Genomic DNA, 23,678 nt, shown 5'->3' with positions numbered 1-23,678 from the left:
GTCAAATTTAGAAGATCTTTGAAAATAGTACATAAACACTCTGAGCAGACAGTCTAGTGTATAATATCATTGGAGAAGTTCAGATTTGCTAGTCTATGTCTAGATTAAATAAACCAACAATCCATGGCAGGGCAATGTGATACAAGTTTGGAATTCTAGCACTCAGACTAAGGCAGGAGATTAGAGAGTAGAATGAAATAGTGATACCTTCCCTGGACCAGGTAGTATAATTTTGTCTAATAAAACAAACCAAACAACAAGAAAGGAATACACAGTTGCAAGTTTGGGCTAATTTTGTCATTATGTTTTGAAAAGTCAACTTTCCTATTGAAAAGTAACTCGTACATAATCTTCAGTTGTGTTTTAAATGCTCTCTTCATTACAGAACATTCCCAGATTCAAAATGGCTCATGATTCCCACCCAAAATTTGAAAAAGTAAGTAAGCATCATTCTGTTGGATTCCAAAGAAATGAGGAAGGATTACAAAACTTAAGCCTAGAGAAATAGCAAAGTTCATCAAATGCAGGACTTTGTAGATCTTGCTAAATTAGAATTTAGAGTTAAAATAAATATTTTAGTTTTGTTTGTAATTTAATATTTTATAGGATACTACAAAATTCTTTTTAAGTAGAGGGTTTAATTGTCAAATTCACAAATATTTCTGGCATTTTTTTGCCTAGAATATGCTTTCAAGAGAGTTATAATTAGATATTAGTTAATAGATAATTCCAACAGTTCATGTATAAGATGATAATGTAAATAATCTAGATAGAGTTGCCAGCAAATCAATATTAATTTGTAAATATAGAAAAAATTGCAATTTTTGAGGGTTTTGTATGACATTGTATGAAGAGAATAATTGTGTGACATCTTTCTTCTACCTATATGTAACACAGGAATCAAGTTCCTTAATTACTTGCCTCTGTATACAATGAGAAAAATGCTACATTTGGGATTTGTTTTTGTTTTATTGGTTTGTCCTAGGGCTTGAGATCTGGGCCTATAAACTGTCTCTGAGCCTGTTTATACTCAAGGACCGTGTGCTACCACTTCAATCTCAGTGCCACTTGTGTCTGACTTTTTCTGAGTTTATTGGAGATTTCAACCATAATCTTCTGACCTTAGAATCCAGAATATCTGTGATAGTTTTAAAAAGTATAAAAATGAATAACATTTGCAAGTGTTCTGATCTCAAGAATCTCACTAGGGGAAAAATGATGCAACCCAGTTTATTGTAGTATTCTTTCCAGAACAAGGAGAGCATCACATTATCAGAGGTGTAGTATTTTTCACAAAAGAGATAAGCTATTCATGATGTGAATTAAGGAAATTTTAAGGTGCACTTTACAAGTTGGAAACTATTGGACTAGGATGACTTTATGGCATAAATCTTGGGATTGATGGTCATAGAAATAATAGCTTACTCTGATAAAATTTGCTTACTCTTGAAGAATTAATTACAGTTTTTTGCTTTATAATTTTTTTCTCTACCAGAATGTGGCTATTTTTCTGTTGACTTCTCAATTTGTAACACTCCATTGGAAACTGCATCTATTGCAAAATTACATAACATGCAAACAAATACTGTTTTGAATCTCTCAGGTATGGAATGTTCAGAATTGGAAAATGAGTATGTATTAGTCAGGAATTTTGAGGAACACATATATTCTGTCCTCTTAACAACTTATTTACTTTTAAAAGTTATGGGTTTCCATAGAATTAAACTGTTTTTGGTTTTAGTATGAGAAACTACTAAATTTATTCTTTTTTCAAAATATTGGCAAGTTTATTGTGAAAATATTGTCTAGTTGGATAACATTCAAGTTGATGTCTCTCTGATAAAAAGGAGTAATCCATTCAAATTAGATGCCAAATAGTATTGATTTTTAAAAAGTTGCTAAATAAAATAAAGAATAATATGTACTATAACAATACAGTGAAATTATATTTTATGCAGCTTATTTTTAATTTAATTTTATTGTCAAATTGATGTACAATGCGGTTGCAGTAATTGTAAGGTAGTGAATACATAACTTTTCAAACTTGTTACCCCCTCTTTCATTTTTCTCACAGTTTTCTTTCACCTCAATACTCCTCACAAGTTGAAATGTACATTTCCAACATATTGTCTTGTGAGTAATGGTATTGCATTGTCTTGCCCTTTGTCCTTTGTCTCGCCATTTTGTTGTTCCTCTTCCCTTCCCTAATTAAGGTAAATGTATACACAATACACAGGCTACCAAAATCAAATAGAGTCGGGGACAAACCATAGGGGGAAAAACCCAAAGAAAATAGAAATCACATAGTACATTAAAAACAACTGCAAAAAAATCTCTGTTTCCATATACTGGAGTTCATTTTGCTCAGCATCAGCTTATATGTTCATATATACACATAAAGCCACTGGAAAATAATAGTTGCATGGACACTATATCATGTGAACAACATGTTACAGTTTTTGATGGTAAAGGTTGAATTAGGATTGGGGAAAACGTGATTTTGATAAAGGAATTTCAAAATAGTTTAAAAATTATGACAGGCATATTTTAATTGTTCAAACTTTTTAACTTAGCCTATTAAGAAAATTACCTGGGAAAATAGGCTTTCATGCAAATAAAGCTATGGAGACTTAGTTGAGAGGGAGAAATGTGGGTAAAGATAGCTCATTTTCACAATAAACAAACAAACTTCAGAAACCTTACTGTAAATCCTGTAGGTTCCCTTGAGAATTGTCCTTACCCAGGAAATATACTCTCACTGTGTTAAATTCAAAGTTCTTAAAAAAACTAAGACATCAAAATTTGTGAATTGAACTTTAATTACCAGAATTATTCTTTGAAAAAGATAATTTGGATCAAAATATTTATGCAGAAAGTGCCCTCCAAAATAAAAGAAGGTATTGGGTTCACACTTTTCTGTTTGTAACACTTTCCCCAATGTCTTTGCACGTGAAGCACTGAAACACAGAAAAAAATCTGATTGGATACTCCAATGATTACACATTTCTAAGCAGCTCACAAAAAATAATATCCTTATCAACATGAGGTAGTGAAGACTTCTCATTACATAAGCCAAAAAGTTTGGGATCAGAAAAGAATTGAGAAAATTGAAAGGGTAAGCAAACAATGTTCTTACAAGCCCTATCTAAGCATATTGACTTCAGCAGTGGAGGGAGGCCAGAAATTTTGATATAGATTGTCTTAATATTTTTGCTACCTAATGTGATTTTACAGAGCCTATTGGCTCACTACAATGCAGAATAGATTGAATGAAGACAGGAAAATAAATGTTCAAATGAGGCAACTTCAAAGAGTTTTAAAAGAGAAACCATAAAGATATAGCGCGGTGGGGTGAGGAGGAGATCTTATAGACTTTCAGCTTCACTGGACTTGAGGCCAAGAAGCTGTGCTTAATTGGAAATCAGGCAAGAGCTAAGAGGAGGACATAGATTTAGGACATAGAAGCATTGTCCTTTGTAACAGACACTGTCACCCAAGGTATGGATGATTTAACTCTATTCTTTTCCATACATCTTGCTGAGCAAATGCAAGACCAAGAGAAAAATAATCTATTGAAATAATTTTGCAAAGAATCACTTCACTGATCCTGATATGGTATCTAAGGAGAGTCTTAAGAGAGAACATATAAGTGGAATATACTTTGGTTTCCTCTAAGCATCTTGTTAGCAAAATATATCTTTGAGGTTAGAAGTGATTGAACCAAAAAGTAGTGGAGTACTTATTTTTGTGGCACTTTAGATACAAGAAGACTTTCAAGGTAAAAGAAAAAATGTATAGCTAAATATTTGTGATCACAACTTCTTGGACCGACTTTTTGGAGAGAAAGTTTTACATTAGAGTTTGTCCTCATTAACATAGACGGTTTTTCATGGCAACCAAATGCAAGGGTGAAGTTTAATGGACTCTCTTAGACAAGTAAACAGCATGGTAGAAAAAATGGCAAATAATATTTAGTAAATTAGTTTGGTTAATTACTTTGCCAGAACAAAGAATGAAAGATATAATTCAAAATCACTTGACTTTAAAGTTTGACGAAAGAGTAGTGAAGAGAGATGAAAGAAAACATAGAGGACTTTTCTGTCTCCAGTGGAGTAATGGGTTCTTGATCTTGTTTCTTCCATTCTATCTTCACAAGCTACCAAGTGTGGCTGAGGACTGGATTATCCATTGCAGACAAAGAGAACTCACAGAAGAAAATATTTGCAGCAGATGTAGGTGATTCTTAACCTTAGACAATCTCTTTAAATCTGTTCAAAATTCTCTGCTACCCAAAACTGCCTTCTTTGAACAGCTTTGTTTGGTTTTCCAAGACTACCCTTCATTAACTATTTAAAATTTTGAGAGGTCACATTCATCCTCTCTAGAGATTGCTGTTTGGTTGTGATTTTTGTGTGTTTTTGTTTTTTGTTGTGTTTTTTAACTAAATTACAAAAGGTTTTGCAAGTGTATTACAATAAATATGTCTATCTAATTGTCCAATGCTTCTGGATCAGAGTGACTCCTTCTATCATTCTCAACCAACCCCTTCTCCAAGATTTATTTCAGATTTACCACTTCCTTTATGACATGTGTACATTGAATGTTCTAGCTGTACATGCTCCTTGTTCCATTTTTCATTCATTCTATGTCTTTACTATTATTCCTCTCTGGTTTCAAATTCCTGATAGTCATTCTGTTACACTGTCTGTTAATATTTTGAAAGGTTTATATACATTCTATGGAGTTTCAATCCTGCATATACTTGAACTGATGTCAGCTTATATTTCTATAATTCATTCATCTGCAATAACAATTTGCAAGACTGGAGATGTGAAGCACTTAGACATGATTTTATTCTCATCCATTTGGAAGATTAATCTTTAGTCAACAAGAAAGTTTACATATGGCTTAGAATATATTCCTAACTACAAAGTTTCATAAATGGCTTTGTAAAAAGGTTTGTGATTATTTTATTTTACATGGGATAATATTTTCTACTACCTATAAGTTTGGAAAAAGAAGAATACCACGATTTACTAATATAGAGGAATATGGTAGAAATAGAAGACAGATTTTATGTTTGTCTCATCTTTGATGAGTACCCATATTCATGACTTTAAGTCATATTTCTTACTATGTTAGACAATTAGGGAAAACAAAACAACATATGATAAGGCATCTATTTGTGACTTTTTAAAATGTACTTTATTAAGTGATGAAACTTACTTTATTAGCTAGTGTTTGGGTTTGAATTATGGGAGGTTGTTCTATTTGACACATTTCTGGAAGGCACCTACTGAACAACACAAATGGTGGGTGTTACTATTTCTACACTTTAATGAATGGTTGAACCTGCTTGACATTAGTGCTGGATAAATAAATCAACTCTATTGTAACTTGCATCCTAAACTTGAAAAATTTGTAATGTCCCTATCGTCTACTTGTCAAATGTTATTTTGGTGAATGTGATTTTTAAAAGATTATTTGAAAAGGAATCTGTTTTCAGGAGATTAAATGTAGGTTGTCATTTGTTTGTGAATGATAACATTTTTATACAACAGAACCAAGTTTTACTGAAGTACTAGTATTTTGAAGCATTAACGAAATTCTCACTTAATGATTTTGTGAATTGTATTTGACCTGAAGTCAAGTTTTCCTAGCCTTGGTAGACCAATTATGGATCTATCGTTCTAGGAACTATTTTTTGGCCTACTTATGCTGGACTGAAATCTTTCAGTCATCATTAGAAGAGGGGTATTAAATATAATTTTGTGACATTTGTGATCTTGGTCACACATATGGGCTGGTCATTTGTTTGAAAGTTTGAATTACTTTACTTTCAGATTTTGTGATCTCATCTTTCATATTAAGTTGCATTGCATTTCACAATTGCATACTGCTAATTCTGGTGTCATAAGGAATTGAGATGGATTTTCAATTACTTTATGTTGACATGTTTCATGAGTCTAGGTGAGAAATCTTGTACTTGTTATCTTATGAAGCAGGTAACTGGGACCTGGGATCCTAGGACCCATGAGTCCTGCAGAAGAGTAATACATTTTAGATATCATATCAGAAAATTTGGGTATAATCAGTAGGAAGGCTTCCGAAATTGGAGAAAAATATTTTGGAATCAGTGAGTTAAACAATAAACAGAGCAGCAGAGTAAAGTCCCTTATAGATTAGAGAAAAACAACATTTTTATTACAATGTGAATTCTAAAGACCAAGAACACTTAGAAGGTATCACAAGTTTATACCGAAGACATTGCATTGATACGTTTTATATTCTAATCCTTATTATTTATATTCCAATCTATTTATTGTAATAAATATCTATTTATTTGTCAAATTATCAATTAATTCTTGTAAGTTTCACTGTGTGAAATAAAATATTAGCACGTATAAAGATAAAATATATAAATATATATAATATAAGAAAAAGGCACATGTTTTTCAATGTACTGTTGTGGTTAGGGTATCAAAGGCAACTGTGTTTTAAAGTATTATTCCATTATTTCTACCTCAGTGTTGGTAGAGTTGGACCTAAAGCTTTACCATTTGTAGATTTACAGCCTAGAGGCAAGAGGAAACACTGTGATAAACATTACCAATTTAAGGCTTAATATCAAGGAGAATCATATAGACTTCTCTTGTACCTATGAAAATATTTGGTGAAAGAAAGGCAGTAGTGTAAATTCCTGCCTGGTTGGATGGTAGACTGGGCAGGACATTAGGTAATCATGCATGTCAAAACTTTTTCACCTTCTTGGCTTTAGCTACATTTGAAAAATTAGGTATAAGAAACAATTATATTTGATAAAATACCTTGTAGTCTAAACGATTCTGTCTTAATTGTTCATCTCTCTATTATCCTTTTTAACTAAGATTAGTTTTGTTCCAGTGAGACAATCTATGCTGTCAGGGTAAGATATTCTGTTTGGTCTGTTGCTACATGGAAGAAGAGTAAAAGGTCAGGCAGACATTTGTGCCAGTAAGACCTCATTTAGGAAATTTTAAGCTGCAGAAGTTTAGAAGTAGCTCTTAAGCAAGGCTTGCTTTGAATCCATTAGCTCCACAAAGCTAACTCAGTTGATAAATAAGTACTTGAAAAGCTATCACCTTTGGACCTAGCTATAAAAGCTTCAAAGTATGATCAAATTTAAAATGAAAAAGACTTAAAATAGTCATTGACAAAAACATTGCAAATGTGAGCAATCGACCAAATAATAAGTTTTTTCCAATATACACAGAATTTTAGAGAAGTAAGATCAATAGCATTTTTAAGAATAATAAAGTTTCCTGGTTACAAATAGTCAGCCAAGGATATATGCCTGTATAAAGATTACATCATTAACTCCTTAACTTTACAGTATACTACATGCTTCAGCAGCACATTTACCCAAATTACAACAATATAGAGATTATCATGGCAGTTGCACAAGGATGATATGAAAATTTGTGAAGTATTCCATGTTGTTCATTCTTCAGATGCAAGAAATGAAAAACAGTTATTAAAAATTGATTACAAAAATACAAGTCGTTATGTCAAAAATGAACTTTACAACTTTGGCGTGGGGTGGGGGGATAGTGAGGAGGATTGAGTGGGGAGGCAGGGGGAGGATGGGAAGGGATGGGAAGGGGAAACAAAGGAGGAGGCTACAATGATTGATAAGAAATTTACTCATTATCTTGCCCATGTAATTGTAACCCCTCCGTACAGTATTTTCACAATAAAAAGATACAAATGTAACAACACATATAATTCATTGAACTGAAAGTTAGTTAGACATCAGTGTATTAAATCCTCACCTTAGAAAGGCCTTTATACAGCATAATCTTTACAAAACTTTTGAAAGTAGATAACATTGTCATTTTATCCCAAAAGAAATAAAATACTATAAGGATCTAGGTAAAAAAGGAATCTTAAACTTTTTCTATATGGAATGCTATCTGAAATAACACATTTATTAATGAACCTATATATTATAAAACAATGTAGAATTCAAAGTATTATATCTAGGAGAGAATGAAATAGATTATGGATATTATACAAACAAAATATAGATTATTTTAAAATATACTTTTTTCAGACAAGCATCAGAAATATTTTTAGTTTCTGTACTACTCCTTTCAACAGATAAGTTAAAATGATTTCTGATTTAAAAAATCACAAACTCTGCAGAAATCATTATAGATGTATACAAACAACTCTTGAATACAATTTGACATCAAAGTCAGGCAATTCACTTGAAGAATACCATTGAATCCATGAAATTTTAAAGTAAGATTTTGCTGTTGCTCTGTATTGTGAAAATATTTTGTACAGACACAAAGATGGATTGGCATTTTTGAAAATGAAAAAACTTAACCAAACCATTATGACTTAGGAGAACAATTTTTACAGACTTCCACAACTTCATAGAGGTAGTGATACATATTTATTCTTTTGGCAATATTAAATGCAGTTTCTTTCAAGTTGTGCTACAGACCTTGTTTGATATAATGCTTCAATAGAAGGAGATCCAGCATATCTTTGCTATTTCTATTCCAAACAGCAAGATTCAAGGGGGTCAAGAGGACTTTAGTTTGGGCATTGGTATCTACATCATGATGAACTAAGAAAGAAGCCACTCTTGTATTATTCAACATATAAACAATGAGCAAGGGTGTCCGGCCATTCACAGTAATTGCATGGATACCTGCCTTGAGCCACCAACTCATGGACAATGTCTAATTGTCCACTGTAGGATTCCTGATGAAGAGAGGTATACTCGTCATCATCCATAGTATTCACATGAGTGGTCTTTTTGGAAAGTAGTTTCTGCACTGTAGTAAGCCGATTATTTTCAGCAGCCCACAGAAAAATTTGCATGAATATTTCTTCACTTTTTTTTGCAAATGATACCATTCCTCACTTTTTCATCTTGTTCCTTGTCTTCATCAGAATTGCCTAACCAGAGACACTGAGTACCAGTGGGAATCAGGTACACATGCATTCCCCAATAGTTCACGTTGGTTGAACTGCTCAGAAAAATCCAGTGAATTTTCTACATCTGTTATTTCACCATGATTTTTTCTCTTTTTCCATTTTTACTATTCGAAATTATTCTAACTGGAGAGTAGGGAATTGATAGAGAGCAGAGGAAAGGTTTTCCTCCATATTGAAAAGTACAGACTGAAAATGAGGACCAGTGGTGTCTTCATGTGCAGCTTATTCTAGGAATGAGAAAATATGAACAAATGCCTTCTATGTAAATGATTTGGGGAATGGCAGAGTAGAAAGTGAAATGATGCAATCAAAAATATAAAAGCAAAATAAATTAGGATAATTATGGAGCAGTCATATTATCTATGAGAACCATGACAATGTACAGCTAGGTGACTGGATCATTTCAACCATCCTGCACTATCTAGAGGTTAAGATTGGAAAGACTGCAGAATCCAGGCCAGCCAAGGTAGGCAGCTAGACAAATTGGTGTGCAACTCTGATGCCATTGATGATGGGAAGGCTAAAAGGACAGATGGGGTGAATGTTCTTGTGGAAAGGGAACCCCTATTCTAAAATTAACCACTGATATGACGCCAGGCTAGCAAGAACAATACTCCAAGTTGAAATCCCCACAATTACCCACAACCAAAATAGGTAAATACATTAACATCCCAAAACTTAGTACAATCTGTTCATTTGTTTAATATCATCTTTATCTGATTATCATATGATGTGACAAAATAGTTTCTTCATTATCTTAAGATAAATTTAAAAGATCTAGAAAATTCTTTCTCACTTATTAACTGCAAACGGATGGCAATTCGTCTCATTTCTCACATATTTGACTGCTACTATAAATTCAACTTATTATTTTTATTAATAGTAATATATTCTGATTTATTATTTTACTTTGTAACATTTGTAAACTTTTTGCTTCTCTGCTAAATTTTAAGTATTTAAATAGCTCATCAAAGTATATTCCTTGGGTACTTAGGGCATCTTTTTACAAAGTTTTTAAACAATGGCTTCTAAGAATTCTTAATTGGTATATTATTTAGTTGATTTTTAATTTTAATTTAATTTTATTGTAAAGGTAATGTACGAAGGAGTTACAGTTACATAAGTAAGGTAATGCGTATATTTTTTAATGGAAAGAACATTGTTATCCCCTCCATCGATTTCCTTGTACAGTAAAAGAAAGAAATACTGATGCTTTAGCTGTTGCTATTGATCAATGGGTATTTTTGCTTTCTTTGTTCATGCATTTTTTATTATAAAATTGATATACAGAGGGTTTACAGTTACTTAAGTCAACTAAAGAATGCATTTCATTTTATTTTCTAAATTTCACATTTTGAACTGAATTATTTTTTGTTTCTTTAGCGTAATTCTTTTTCAGAGTCATAGGATTAGTTAATTTAATTTTGCATGAGTTTTACACATGTAAATTATTTAGACACATATTTTGCTTTTAAAATATTTAACATGAATATTTAAAAATTATTTTCTTAATTTTTATATGGTTGGTGAATTTAAATAAATTTAATTTCTTGTAGTTCTAAACATATTTGTCATTACTGTGTTTTCAAGAAGCACATACTTTATTAAGAAGGCTTCATTACCTGGTCACTTTTTGGAAATATTTGTACTTGAATTAAAAAAAGTTTGAGCAGGGCATGGTGATATGTGGCTTCCATTTTCTAGCTATGGTGGGAAGTATAAGTAGGGTTTGTGATTTGGGAGAGGCTTTGAAATGATGAGACCTTATTATAAAAGTATCCAGAGTGAAATGATTAGAAATATAGCCATCTCTAGCGAAATATAGAGCACCTGGTTATCATATTCTAAATCTTGAGTTAAAATAGCATTAACATCAATTTTCTGCCAAAATAAAAGTATACATGTTTCAAAATGTTTATTATTTAAAACTTGTTTGCAAAGGTTCTCATGTCTTCTATGTCTTAATTTTCAATTTAGTTGATCTATAAGAATCCAAGTATATTGTGACTATTTTATTTCTACTAAACTTTTAAATAGTATGAACAATAATATGATTTCATTTTAACATATTTTTACTATTTGTGATAATTTCCTCTGTTTAATATGATAATATCAATATTCCAAATTGTGTGTGTGTCTGTGTTAATGTGGTTTTTGTGTGTGGGTGCTTTGTGTGTACTTTGTAATGTGTGGGCGATCACACCATTGCTTCACACATGTTAGGCCAATGTTTTACCACTGAGCATACTGTCTAGTTATAATTCAAATAGTGTTTTAAATTATGACTTTAAAATTTTCATTTCCTATGAATTCAAAATCATATATGATAAAATGTGATCCAACTTCTATCCACGTTAGCAATTTTTATTGTTATTTACAATATTCTTCCAAACTCTTGTGTTTGTTATTGATGAAGGTTTTACTTTGCTTCTTTTCTCTCTTCATTCTTTTTCCCTTTAGAGTTTACCTATTCTTTCTTTTATTTCTTTGGAAATTAATTATCATTTTCCTATTACAATTTCCTTACATTGTGCTTTATTTTCTATTTTATTTTCTATTTTCCCATGTTCTCTGGCTCTCAGTCAAAACTATTAGGTGGATTAAAATGAAACTTGATTCAGGACACCTTATATTCCTCTTTCTCTTCTCTGAAGTCTTTCTGTCTTTTGAAATACAGTACCAATGACATACAGCTCCTATGTGGTCCATCATTCTATCCCCTCTCACTCTCCTCTGCTGTCCAGAGTTATCTAAATCTTAACTCATTCTCAAATTAATTTTAGAAAACAAATATAGGCTTAGAGCAAACTAGCCTTGGAATACATTTCTTACTTGTTTTGAAATAAAAAGAGAACTGATAATCCTTTGCATTGGAAAACATAAGTTTATATAATCATTACACATATCATTTTATTACTACTGTAAAATAGAATAAAAGTCCAGTCCCAATCTATTACCCAACTCTCATTATTCTTAATTCCTAATCATCATCTAAATATCTTAAACAATTTAAATAGTCATGTCTTTAACATAGAAGTAAATATTTTATACTTTTACTTAACATTTTCCAGGGGCATGTATTCATGTTTCTAAGAAATGTTCACAGCAGTTAAAATTTGCTTTTGTGAAATTAATGTGAGACATTTTGTTGTTTTTGTTCTTGTTTGCAAGACTTTGGCATTGTCTCCAAGGCTTTTTATGCTCAAGGCCAGAATTCCACAACTTGAAGCACAGAGCTAATTCCTGTTTTTAGTGATTAATGGAGATAAGACTCTAACAAGTACTTTTCTGTCTGGGCTAGTTTCGAACACAATTCTACGATCTCAGCACCCAGAATAGCTCAAATTATAAGCATGAGTCACTCGCATTTGGTTTGATTTTTTTTAAATTTTAATTATGTTTTAAGGTGTATCTTTCACTATAATGTACAAGGTTCTACACAGAAATTTAGATATTTGTACATATTTCTGATGACAAATAATCTCTAAAAATGTATTTCTGCACATAATGTATGTATATATATATGTATATATGTATTTCTGAAGACAGACTCCCTCTAAAATTTTTATGCTACTATTTTGACCTTTTTCATTTCAAAGATATACAGTCTTCATCTAAAAGTTTCCAAGAATAAAATAACTAATACTTGATTTGAAAGTAGAGATTATTATTTTAAAGGAAATTTTAGTTATACACATGATATTGTAGTAACATTAACAGTATATCACTTGAAAAAAGTTCTGTTCAAACTCTTAATATATGTGTGTAGTGACGGAGAGAGAGGAAGTTAATTCATACTGGTAAGGAATTTGCAATGTTTCAAAAATCTATTCCATAATTTGTTATAAGCACATAGTCAAGCTACCTGATATGGTTTAGTTTTTTGTTTCTTTATTTGTTCAAAATTTTAATATGGATGTATGCACAGTGGTAACATTAAAATTATTAATCAAAAGACAAATAATAGCAAAGTCATAGACACATATCAGAGTTTCAATAATTAGCACTTATGATGGTGATAATAATTTTGATGAGGATGATGACCACAGTGTAGCCTGATGATGACTTATTTTTGTTTCTGCATGAAAAAATTTGTGATTTTAAACCAACAAACTGAATTTGACTCTTTTCTTATTTGTAAGGTAAGGTGGAAAATGTAAGGACTCTTCACTGTTTTTTCTTACTCTAGAAGTCAACAAATATATTCTTCAATATTTCTGGTAGATTATATCCATTTACAGATGAGAAATGTAATGCCAACAGTCAATGTAGTGAGTAAATAATGATACTAGAATTTGTTTCTGAGATCTTTACTCTGTGAGCTTACATGGAGTAGTAATTTGGTGATGGAGAAGAACAATATGAAAAGTCTATGGGGAAAAAGCATACTATGTAAGCGGTTGTTTTAGGACTAAGTGACCAATGATGAGAATTTGAAACAGGCCGGTTTCAGGGGCATAAAAAGGAGTATATAGAAATTATATTAGTGACAAAAACTGAGAAAATCTTGATCATTCATCTTATCTAATGGATGGAAGTAGAAGGATAAGAAGAAATCTAAAGTGCTTCCACGTCTCTGGCTGGCAACCATGTTAGTAATATTCTTGGTAATAAGGACTACAGGTGGAAATGATGGATTTAGAGGAAAAAACTCTCTGATAGCTCTAAAATTTATGTTAAACAGATGCATAGATAAGTCTTTTTAGACATCATTAAATATCCACGACCATTAATATGAAAAAGAATAATAAAATCTGGGGCATTATTAAAGGGAAGAGGAAAAGGAAAGTTCTGACACAAATGTGAGCAATGTGAGCATCATAGTGGACAAGAATAGAAGAAAGAGATAAATAAGGAAAAAAGAAAGTAATAAAAACAGATTTACAGAAGTAAAGGAGGGAAATAATTGTCAGGAAGATATTGAAGGAAATATGCTATTTGGATTTGAAAACTAAAAGGACATAGACAAGTTCAATAAGAACAATGTTTTGGTGAAAGTCATATTAATAAAATTTTGAGATATGAATGTGAACCCATAAAATTCTGGATCCATGAATTCAACAGATCCTGTTGATTTTAAATGCTGGGAACAAATGCTTTTATTCTGACCTTAGAAGAATTGTAGAGATATAACTCATGATCTTTACTCAGAGGAATTCTGTGAATATTTTTGAAGAGTTTGTTTAGCCAGGTCATTATAGATTGAACTACAGCACAGATAAGACTTATTTGTCTACAGTTCCAATGAGTGACACATGTATCCACATCAGTTTGGGATTTTATTGAAATATCTTTAGATATGTTTGGATATTTTATCAGCCTATTCATTATAAATCTAGGACAAGTAACACTGATGTTACTGATGTTACTGAACAGTCCTCGAATTGATTCTTCTTTAGAATAGAAAATGACTGATTGACACATCATAACTGTCCTATACTCTATTAATCTAGTTCTTGTTAGGGATATCTCCATGCTGAAATAACCCTGTTAATCAGCATGCCACAAATTCTTATATGTAGGAAGTACTCTTATAAACTTTAAACGTTTATTGAATGGAAAAGTTCAGACAATACCCTCATCACTAGGATTAAATGTCTAAAAAGATAAGACATTTTGCTTTAATGCCTTTCTTTCATTTTCTCATCCATATTTGTAAATAGGGAAGGATTCTGATGTAACAATAATACAATGATTTTGGACATGACAACTTGTACTTCTCATTGTTGCAACAGATCCACCTGTATCCTTAAACAACTGGTTTTTCCCCATCTCCTCCACAAGTTATACTGACATCAAATATAGTGAAAGCAGGGGTTATACTGTGGGGGAGGGACATACAAAGCAACAAAGAGATAATCTCATGTCCAAAACGAGCTTTTCAACGTCGGTGCGGAGGGGGGGAAGGGGGGGAAGGAGAAGGATTGGGATTGGGGGGGAGGGGGGAGGCTGGGAAGGGATGTGAACGGTAAACAAAGGAGGAGGCTGCAATGCTTGGTAAGAAATGTACGCATTATCCTGCCCATGTAATTGTAACCCCTCTGTACAGTATGTTCACAAATAAAATAAAACAAAATTATAAAAAAAGAATCAGTGCATTGTCAAAATCTTGGGTTGTTAGTTAAAAAAATTAGATGGTAATAAAAATAATACAATGGTGACTTGTATTAACACAACATCTAGGATCTAGTGTTAATTCGGATACTTACTAATTAGCTCCATGTTTTGTGCATATTTATATTTCTCCTGGGTAAACTAATGAGCTCCAAGAAAATGTCCCTAAGGAGCCTTTCAATTCTAATATCACTGTCTCAAAATGCTTTAAATTCTACACCCTCCAATGTGGGCATAATGTGGAACTTTTCTCCTCAGAGAGTGAGTACTACCCTATTGCTTAACATGTACAAAGTACCTTCATACATAGACTGGGCATGTGCAAACGAGAAGTGGTAGTTGAACAATGTTCTTAGCAGTTTTTACAGATGAAATGGAAATAGAGCAAATATGAGCTCAAATGGAATGTGCAAAAAGACAAAGGCACAAAGTAGAATGTGCTAAGGAAATGCTGAAGTACAATTTCAAATAATCTGCTCAAGTGTGAGGGTGTGTTCAAAGCACAACTTCAGAAAATGTAGTTGGATATTTTGTTAGAAAAACTGCTTTAAACTATTCTGGGATAATTGTACAAGTAGAAGCCCCTTAGTCTACCTCTAATCAGCCACAACATCATTAACTTAGCTACTATTTTCGAAGTGCAAAGTGAGAAAAAGAGGGCTCATCACAGTTAGTGTTCAAGTTAAAATAATGGCAATCACATAACTTTTCTATGTCTTCATTTATTTTGGAGCATTAAAGTAGGAAAAAGCCAAGTAAATATTTTGCATGTACCTAAATTAAGTGCGACATATTATATTGGTCTCTTTTTATCTTGGAAGTTATTTATTATGTTTTATACTCTGATTTGGGACAATGATCTGATGTCAGTTATTTTCTTCTCTTCCCCTTCTTTTGCCCTTCGACTTACATAATTATTATTTAAAGAGACATACCTGAGCTTGCATTTCTAAATTCTTCAAAATTATCTCAACTACTTCATACTTCTGGCAACCTCCTATATCTTTCTCAATGGAATATTTTGTCACTACCATTTTTATCCTATATGATATTGGATATCTTCCTGCCTAATTCAGTGCAAGATATACATAGACTCATCCAGATATCTCAACACTTGTGCCACCATAAAATCCTGCCTTACTTAGAAATCATGCTTTTAGAATGTCTGGTGAAGTGGCATCTGTCATTTTTTAATGACCCTAAGTGATACTTACTTGCATCATGTCTTAAACCAATATGCCTCTCAGTTGATGGACGAATTGACAAAATGTTACACCCTCACACACACACACGGTGGAATTCTATGCTTCTAATTCATAAGGAAATGGAAAGACTTAGAAATATCCTACTAAGTAAAATAAGCAAGACACAAAGAGATTCCCTGGTTTCCCTCATTTGTAATAAGAAGGAAATGTCTAGGATAGTCCTACCAGATGAGCCGAATGTCTCAATAGTTATGTTTATATGACCATATAATATAATGCTGAGAAATGGAAATAAAGGTTTTTCTTTGGGGTTGTTGTTTTTAATGTACAATGTGATTTCTTTTTTCTTTTGTGTTTTCTTCTTTTGTGTTTGTTTATCCCCTGCTGTATTTGATTTTGGGATCCTGTGTATTGTATATACTCATATCTTAATATTTGGCAAGGGAAGAGGAACAACAAAATGGAAAGACAAAGGGCAAAAGACAAACCAGTGCAGTCTTGTTGGAAATTTACATTACAACTTGAAGGGGGTATTGGGGTTAAGTAAATGAGGGAGGAGGTAAAAAGTTCATCATGCTATGTATTTACTACCTTACAATTACTGCGACCCCTTCTATATATCACCCTGACAATAAAATCAAATTAAAAAATAAGCTACATAAAATATAATTTCACTATGTTGGTATAGTAACTATTATTCTATGTGTATTACTTTTTAAAAAAATGAACCCTATTTGTCTTCTAATTTGTATTAATTACCCCTTTCTTTATCAGAGGGTCATCAACTTGAATGTTATCAAACTATACAAAATTTTCAGAAAATACTTGCATTATTTTGAAAAAAAACATTATTTTAGTATTGTCATACTAAAACAGAAAACAGTTCAATTCTATGGAAACTCCTAACTTTGAAAACTGACTAATTGTTAAGAGGAGAGAATATATGTGTTCTTCAACATTCCTATGACTACTAACTACTCATTTTCAAATTCTGAACATGCTATTCCAAAGACATTCAAAACAGTACCTGTTTGCATTTTATTCTGCAATAAATGCAGTTTTCAGTGGGGGGAGTACATATTTAAAAGTCAACAGAAAAAATAGCCACATTCTGGTAGAAGATAAAACTATGAAGTATCTATAATAAATTCCTCAAGTGTAAACATATGTTCATCAGAGTAAACTATTATTTCTATGACCATCAATCCTAAGTTTTTATGCTGTAAAGTCATCCTAGCCCAACAGTTTCCAACTTGTGAGGTGGACCCTAAAATTCCCTAAATTCCCATCAGGACTAGTTTGTCATTATTGTGAAAAAATACTACTCTTCTGCTAATGTGATGCCCTTCTTATTGGGGAAAGAATGCTACACTAAACTTTGCTGCATAATTTTCCCCCAGTGGTATTCTTGAGAACAAAACACTTGCAAATATTATTTATAGCTACATTTTTATCTATCACAGATATTCAGGAGATCTGAATATGAATATGTGAAGCTTATGGTTCAAAGCCCACCCAGGCAGGAAGGTTACTTAGATTCTTATCTCCAATAAGCTGCTCACGAAAAGCCAGACACAAATGGCACTGTTGTTCAAGTGGAAGAGCAGTAGCCTTGAACAAAACAGTCTCAGGGACAGTCTCCCAGTCCACAATTTAAGCCCTAGGACGAAGCAAAAAACAAACCTAGCATTTTTATCATTGTATACAAAGGTATGTAATTAAGGAAATTTCTTCCTGTGTTATATATAGGTAGAAGAAAAAGGATGTCACACAATTACTCTATTCATACCATGGTGCACCATGGTGCACCAAAGTCTCAAAAAATTCCGCCTTTTCTAAATTTATAAGTTAATATCATAAATTTGTTGGCAACTTTGTCTAGATTATTCACATTACCATGTTACACAGGAACTGTTGCAATTATCTATTAACTCACTTGAAAGAATATTTTAGGCAAATAGAATGCCAGAATCATTTGTGAATTTGTGAATTAAATCTTCTATCCTATAGAATATGAAATAGAATATGAAATTACAAAGAAAAATTACAAACAAAAATATTTATTTCAAATCTAAATTCTAAATTCTAATTTAGCCAGGTATACAAAGTCTTACATTAGATGAACTTTGCTATTTCTCTAGGCTTAAGCTTTTGTAATCCTTCTTCGGAATCCAACAGAATGATGCTTACTTTTTCAAATTTTTGGTTGGGAATCATGAGCTATTTTGCATCTAGTAATGTTCTGTAATGATGACAGCATTTAAAACACAACTGAGGATTATATATGAGTTGCATTTCAATAGGAAACTTGACTTCTTAAAACATAATGACAAAATTAGCCCAAACTTGCAACTGAATATTCCTTTCTTGTTTTGTTTTATTGAGACAAAATTATATTTCCTAGTCCAGGGAAGGTATCACTATATAATTCCACTCTCTAATCTCCTGTCTTAGTCTGAGTGCTAGAATTCCAGGCTTGTATCTCATTGTCTTACCATACTTTGCTGGTTTATTTAATCTTGATACAGAATAGCATTTCTGAACTTCTCCGATAATATTTTTCAAAAGACTGTTGGCTCAGAATATTTATTTAATATTTTCGAAGATCTTCCAACATTTGACGCAGGATACGAACATTTTCAGATATACCTGCAGGGGTCTCTGATTCATTCCTCCATGGATCGAACCCCTTCAATAACGATTACTTGACTTTCTTACTATCTCTGGTCCCTAACTATGTAATATTCTCAAGAGTTTTGGAGGAAATTTCACTTGAGGACTTTATAATATTAAAAAATTATCACTTGATTCTAGCCTTAGGACATATTTTTTATTATTTTCTAACATTTCTACACATTCTGGGAGTTGTTTCATATATGTGTTTGCACATATAAGTGTCTCTATGTGTATGTGCATGTTTGTATATATATGTGAAAACCTCAAGCTCTATTCAGCAATCTTGCTCATAACTAGTATTCCATCACATAAACCATTCTTCCAATGCAGCTTTTGGCTGGTAATTATAAATAGTGTCTCAAGGACTGTTCTCCCAGGCTGGATACAAATTGAACTTCCCAGACTCCTTTACATTCTTAGGTTCTATTTTTCCAGGAGTATCAACTTTTAAACTAGAAACATTTTTGTGAGCGCAAAAGCTGTAGCCCAGATTTTTAACTCGAATTCATATAAAGATAGAGAAACATACACATTACATATACTGAATGTACAGTGTTAGAAATGTGATGTTAAGCGGGATGCTAGTGGCTCAAGCCTATACTGCTAGCTACTCACGAGGCTGAGATCTGAGAACTGCAGTTCAAATCCAGCATAAGTAGGAAAGTTTCTGAGGCACTTTTCTCCAATTAACCACCAGAAAACTGGAAGTAGCACTGTGGCTCAAGAGGTAGAACGCTTGCTTTGAGTTGAAGAGTGGAGTCCCAGACTTCAAACCCCACAACCATCCAAACAAAAAAAAAAGAAAGAAAAGAAAGAAAAAATAGAAAAAGAAATGTGATCTTAGCCACCAGTTCATTGCTAGTATAATTCCTGCTTTCTCAACATGGCCTTTTTTTCCCAATTAAGTCCATACTCTTATAGATGACTTGCTTGGAACCAGAATTATTCTTCCATTCTACTTTTTACAAATTTGCCTGATTAGCTACCATGATTTAGAGTTAGTGGGTGAAAGAGAGTGGCCTCATCCTTCATGTTTCATTAGTAGTAATGCTTTCTCTATATCACTCCCATAGATCTACATACTGGCCTTGGCTTTATTGTTTCAAAGTTGTCTTATTTGCAAAGTCTTCTATAGTGTATTGGACCATTATACTTAAACACAGAACTTCTCTTTCTCCTATTATTCTTTTTGTATCTCCTACTGTTAACTTATGTACACTTGGGCAATAATGAACAACACACACACTCACAAAAAATGTTTCTGAGAACCTTCTTCCCACTTAAAATCGGTCTTAATTTACAGAGCATAGGAAATTTCAACTTAACGTACTCCAGGATAATTTTTTCATGTTTTTTATTTTGAAAATGATGTACAGAGGGGTTAGTTACATAAGTAAGTTAATAAATACATTATCTAATGAACATTGTTACCTCCCCTTTGCTTTTCCCCTGTCATCTTTTTTCTCCCCACCATCCAAACTCCCCCTCTCATCCCCAAGTTTTAAAGTTCGTTTTTAACATAGTGTCTTGTTCATCTCGTTGTTACAATGGGTCATACTGTATCTTTGTTTCAGCGTTTTATTTCCCTTCCCATCCCTACATTAGGAAAAATGTATATGCAAGGTGCAGGTTAAAAACATCAAATACAGTGAAAACAGGGGTTACACCATGGAGGAAGTAAATAGAAGAGAAACAAAAAAATCACATAGTACATCTAGTACATTAAAACAATAACACGAAAGAAAAAACAAGATGTGTCCTTATCTTGGGGTTCATTTTATTAACATCATCTTATATGGCCATATGTGCATGGATAATGTTTTATAAACCATGACAATTCCATATTTTCTCATTATTAAGTTGTCTCTGAAACACGTGTTACCTCATGTCCAAAGATGTACTTGTGCTGGTTCAATGAAGCCAGAAAACATTCATTTTACCGGGAGTAGCACCATAGATTGTTCCTGGAAGTAAGTGGAAGAAACTGTTATGGGAAGTGGATAGCGATTCCAAGAGAGGAATTGAATATAGGGAAATGACCAAGTTCAAGTTAATTTGTGCTGTCTTTTTTACTATACAAGAATATAATCCAAGGCTTGAAGGAAACTCTGTCTCTGACTTGTTCCAGTGTGTTCTTTACTCATATAAAACTTTTCTGTAAACTTCTAATTGAGAGTATTACAAAAGGAAACAATCTGCCATTTGAAGGCCAGCATAGAAAAATAAAGAAAATAACTTTGTTTTAAAGTATTCTACTTCAAAGAAACAAAGACATGAGGTTTTAAAGTGTCTTATGCATGGATATTTAACTCCTGAGATGATTCTCTTGTTGCAAAAGTCAGTTATCCATTCCTTTAATCTGGTCTTGAGTTCGCCATAGCTATGAGGATTCCAAAAAGCAGGATTCAGTGAGTATGATAAGTAAAAGGAGCCTCTTCTCAAACCAGTGCTGTAAGGATGGTACCAAAGAAATATGTGGGGATTTTTGTTTGCTTCTTCATTTGTTTAGATTTTTCTGGATCTGGGGCTTGAACTCAGTGGCTGGACCCTGTCCCTGAACAGTTGTCTGTCTTGTCTACCTGCCCTCAAATCTAGTACACTACTGCTTGAGCTAAAACCCCACGTCTGGCTTTTTTGGTGTTTAATTAGAGATAAGAATGTGACAGACTCTCCTGCCTGGGTTGGCTTTGAACTGAGAAAATCAAGTGACATCAACTGTATGGACTTCTCTTTTGAAACAAGAAATATTAGAAGAAGTTTATTATAAAGCTAATATTTGATAATTTTTAAAATAATAGAATATATCCATCAAAAAAGCCATAACTTAAATAACTCAGCTAAAGTAGGTGCACTGAATCATTTCAGAATTATTTTTTATGCTTAGGAAGATTATTATTGACTTCATAGTTCCTTTTGGGGAAACTGAAAGTCATACTTGCACTTTTTTTGTTTGTTGTGGGGCTTGAACTCTCATCTGGGGCACTGTCCCTCAGCTCTTCAGCTCAAGTTGAGCACTCTACCACTTTAGCTACAGAACCACTTCCGGGTTTCTGGTGGTTAATTGAAGATAAAAGTCTCATGGACTTTCCTGACCAGTCTTGCATTGAACCACAATCCTCTGGTCTCAACCTCCGGAGTAGCTAGGGTTACTGGCATTAGCCACTAGCACCTGGCTCATATTTGAATTTAGTGCACTTAATGACACTATGTAGACAAAGAATGGAAATTTGAATCAAATGATGACATTGCAGCTTTTCAGAAAAATTCAGGTAGGAATAAATATGTCCTCATTTTTCCATGTTGTTATATTATTGACTCATGAACTATGGGACACTTACATTAGCATCCTCTGCCATCTTTGTAGGTGTTATTTAGTATTAGGAATTGTTCATAGAGAAATAGAGAAAGACTGAGATTTTAGAAAGCAAAGGATATCAGGTATGAAAGAACAACATAGAAGGAGATAAAACTTATCACACAGAGATTAAGAACTAGCCTAAGTGATTTAGAATGCTAAAGGCAATAACTAGTTCTTCAATAATCCAAAATGGTTCCCTAGAACAGTTTTTGGTATAATTTAGTTATAATTTAGTTATTATTATCATTTATTTCTTTGAGCTGGAGCTATTAGTTAGCCTCTGCCTTCCTCTGCCTTTTTGGTGCCATAACTGACCAAAAAAGATTTCCAAACCTTCTCATTGTGATTAGAAGTGACCACTCAAAAGCATGGAATATTTCAATTTCCAGGATTAATCTTCACCTGATATCTAAACACATTCCTGACACTAATTGCCGTGACCTGTTAAAAAAAGTTTTTTTTTTTTTAAAAAAAACAGTATCCTAATATGAGTAAAAAATGAATTAAGGACTACTGTTAGGTAATAGTTGGAAGGAGCAATTATACATTCCAAGTATGGATTACCTATTCGGCATTTACTAGCTAAGTGACATTTTTGCCAGTCCTGGGGCTTGAACTCAGGGCCAAGGAAATGTTCCTGACTTTTGCTTTCTTTTTGCTCAAGGCTAGCACTCTCCCACTTGAGGCACAGCACCACTTCCAGTGTTTCTTTTTCTGTTTATGTGGTATAGAGGAATTGAGCCTAGGGTTTCATGCATGCTAAGCAATCACTGTACCATGAAGCCAAATTCCCAGAACCCTAAATGACTTTCTTAAGATGACATTACTTTTTCTTTCCATTACTTTGTATTATAATTTGGGCCAGGTGGTAGAAAAGGAAGTGGAAAACAATACTAAGTCCAGTAAGGTTCACATTCCTATCATATCACTAAGGAAGTATAGTGTTGACCTGCAGAACACATAGGGCTGTTGCATGTGACATTATTATTGAAAACACTATTAACGGCTCAGACATCCAAAACATTCTGCTTCCACTGTCAAGGTCAAGAACCAAATATCTAAGCCTTTTTGTTGATTGGGTGTGTTTCCTAGGAAGGAAGAAGGAGGAAGTGGAATATGATGGTTGAAAAATATGTATATTTGCTCCCTGTCCACATTTTTTGCAATAAAAAAAGTGCTACTGATGAACTCCCACCTACATCTAATTGACTATGATGTCTGCACAAGATGCAGAAAAATGACATTTATCCTGGTGGATATTCACATATATTAACAAAATCCAGTTCTGGGAAAAAAAGATACTAGGTAAGAAAGTATAAAGTATTGTCTATTAA

The 23,678-nt window shown here is 32.8% G+C and overlaps 1 pseudogene; it reads right to left on the bottom strand.

Annotated features, from left to right (window-relative positions):
* Nucleotides 1-8,378: 8,378 nt before the first annotated feature.
* On the bottom strand, nucleotides 8,379-16,139 carry LOC106002692 (annotated as a pseudogene).
* Nucleotides 16,140-23,678: the final 7,539 nt, after the last annotated feature.

The sequence above is a fragment of the Dipodomys ordii genome, unplaced genomic scaffold (assembly GCF_000151885.1).
Source record: "Dipodomys ordii isolate 6190 unplaced genomic scaffold, Dord_2.0 Scaffold1000000201, whole genome shotgun sequence".
Lineage (NCBI taxonomy): Eukaryota > Metazoa > Chordata > Mammalia > Rodentia > Heteromyidae > Dipodomys > Dipodomys ordii.
Note: the sequence above shows the minus strand (reverse complement) of the source record. Positions and strands in the feature narration are given on the sequence as shown.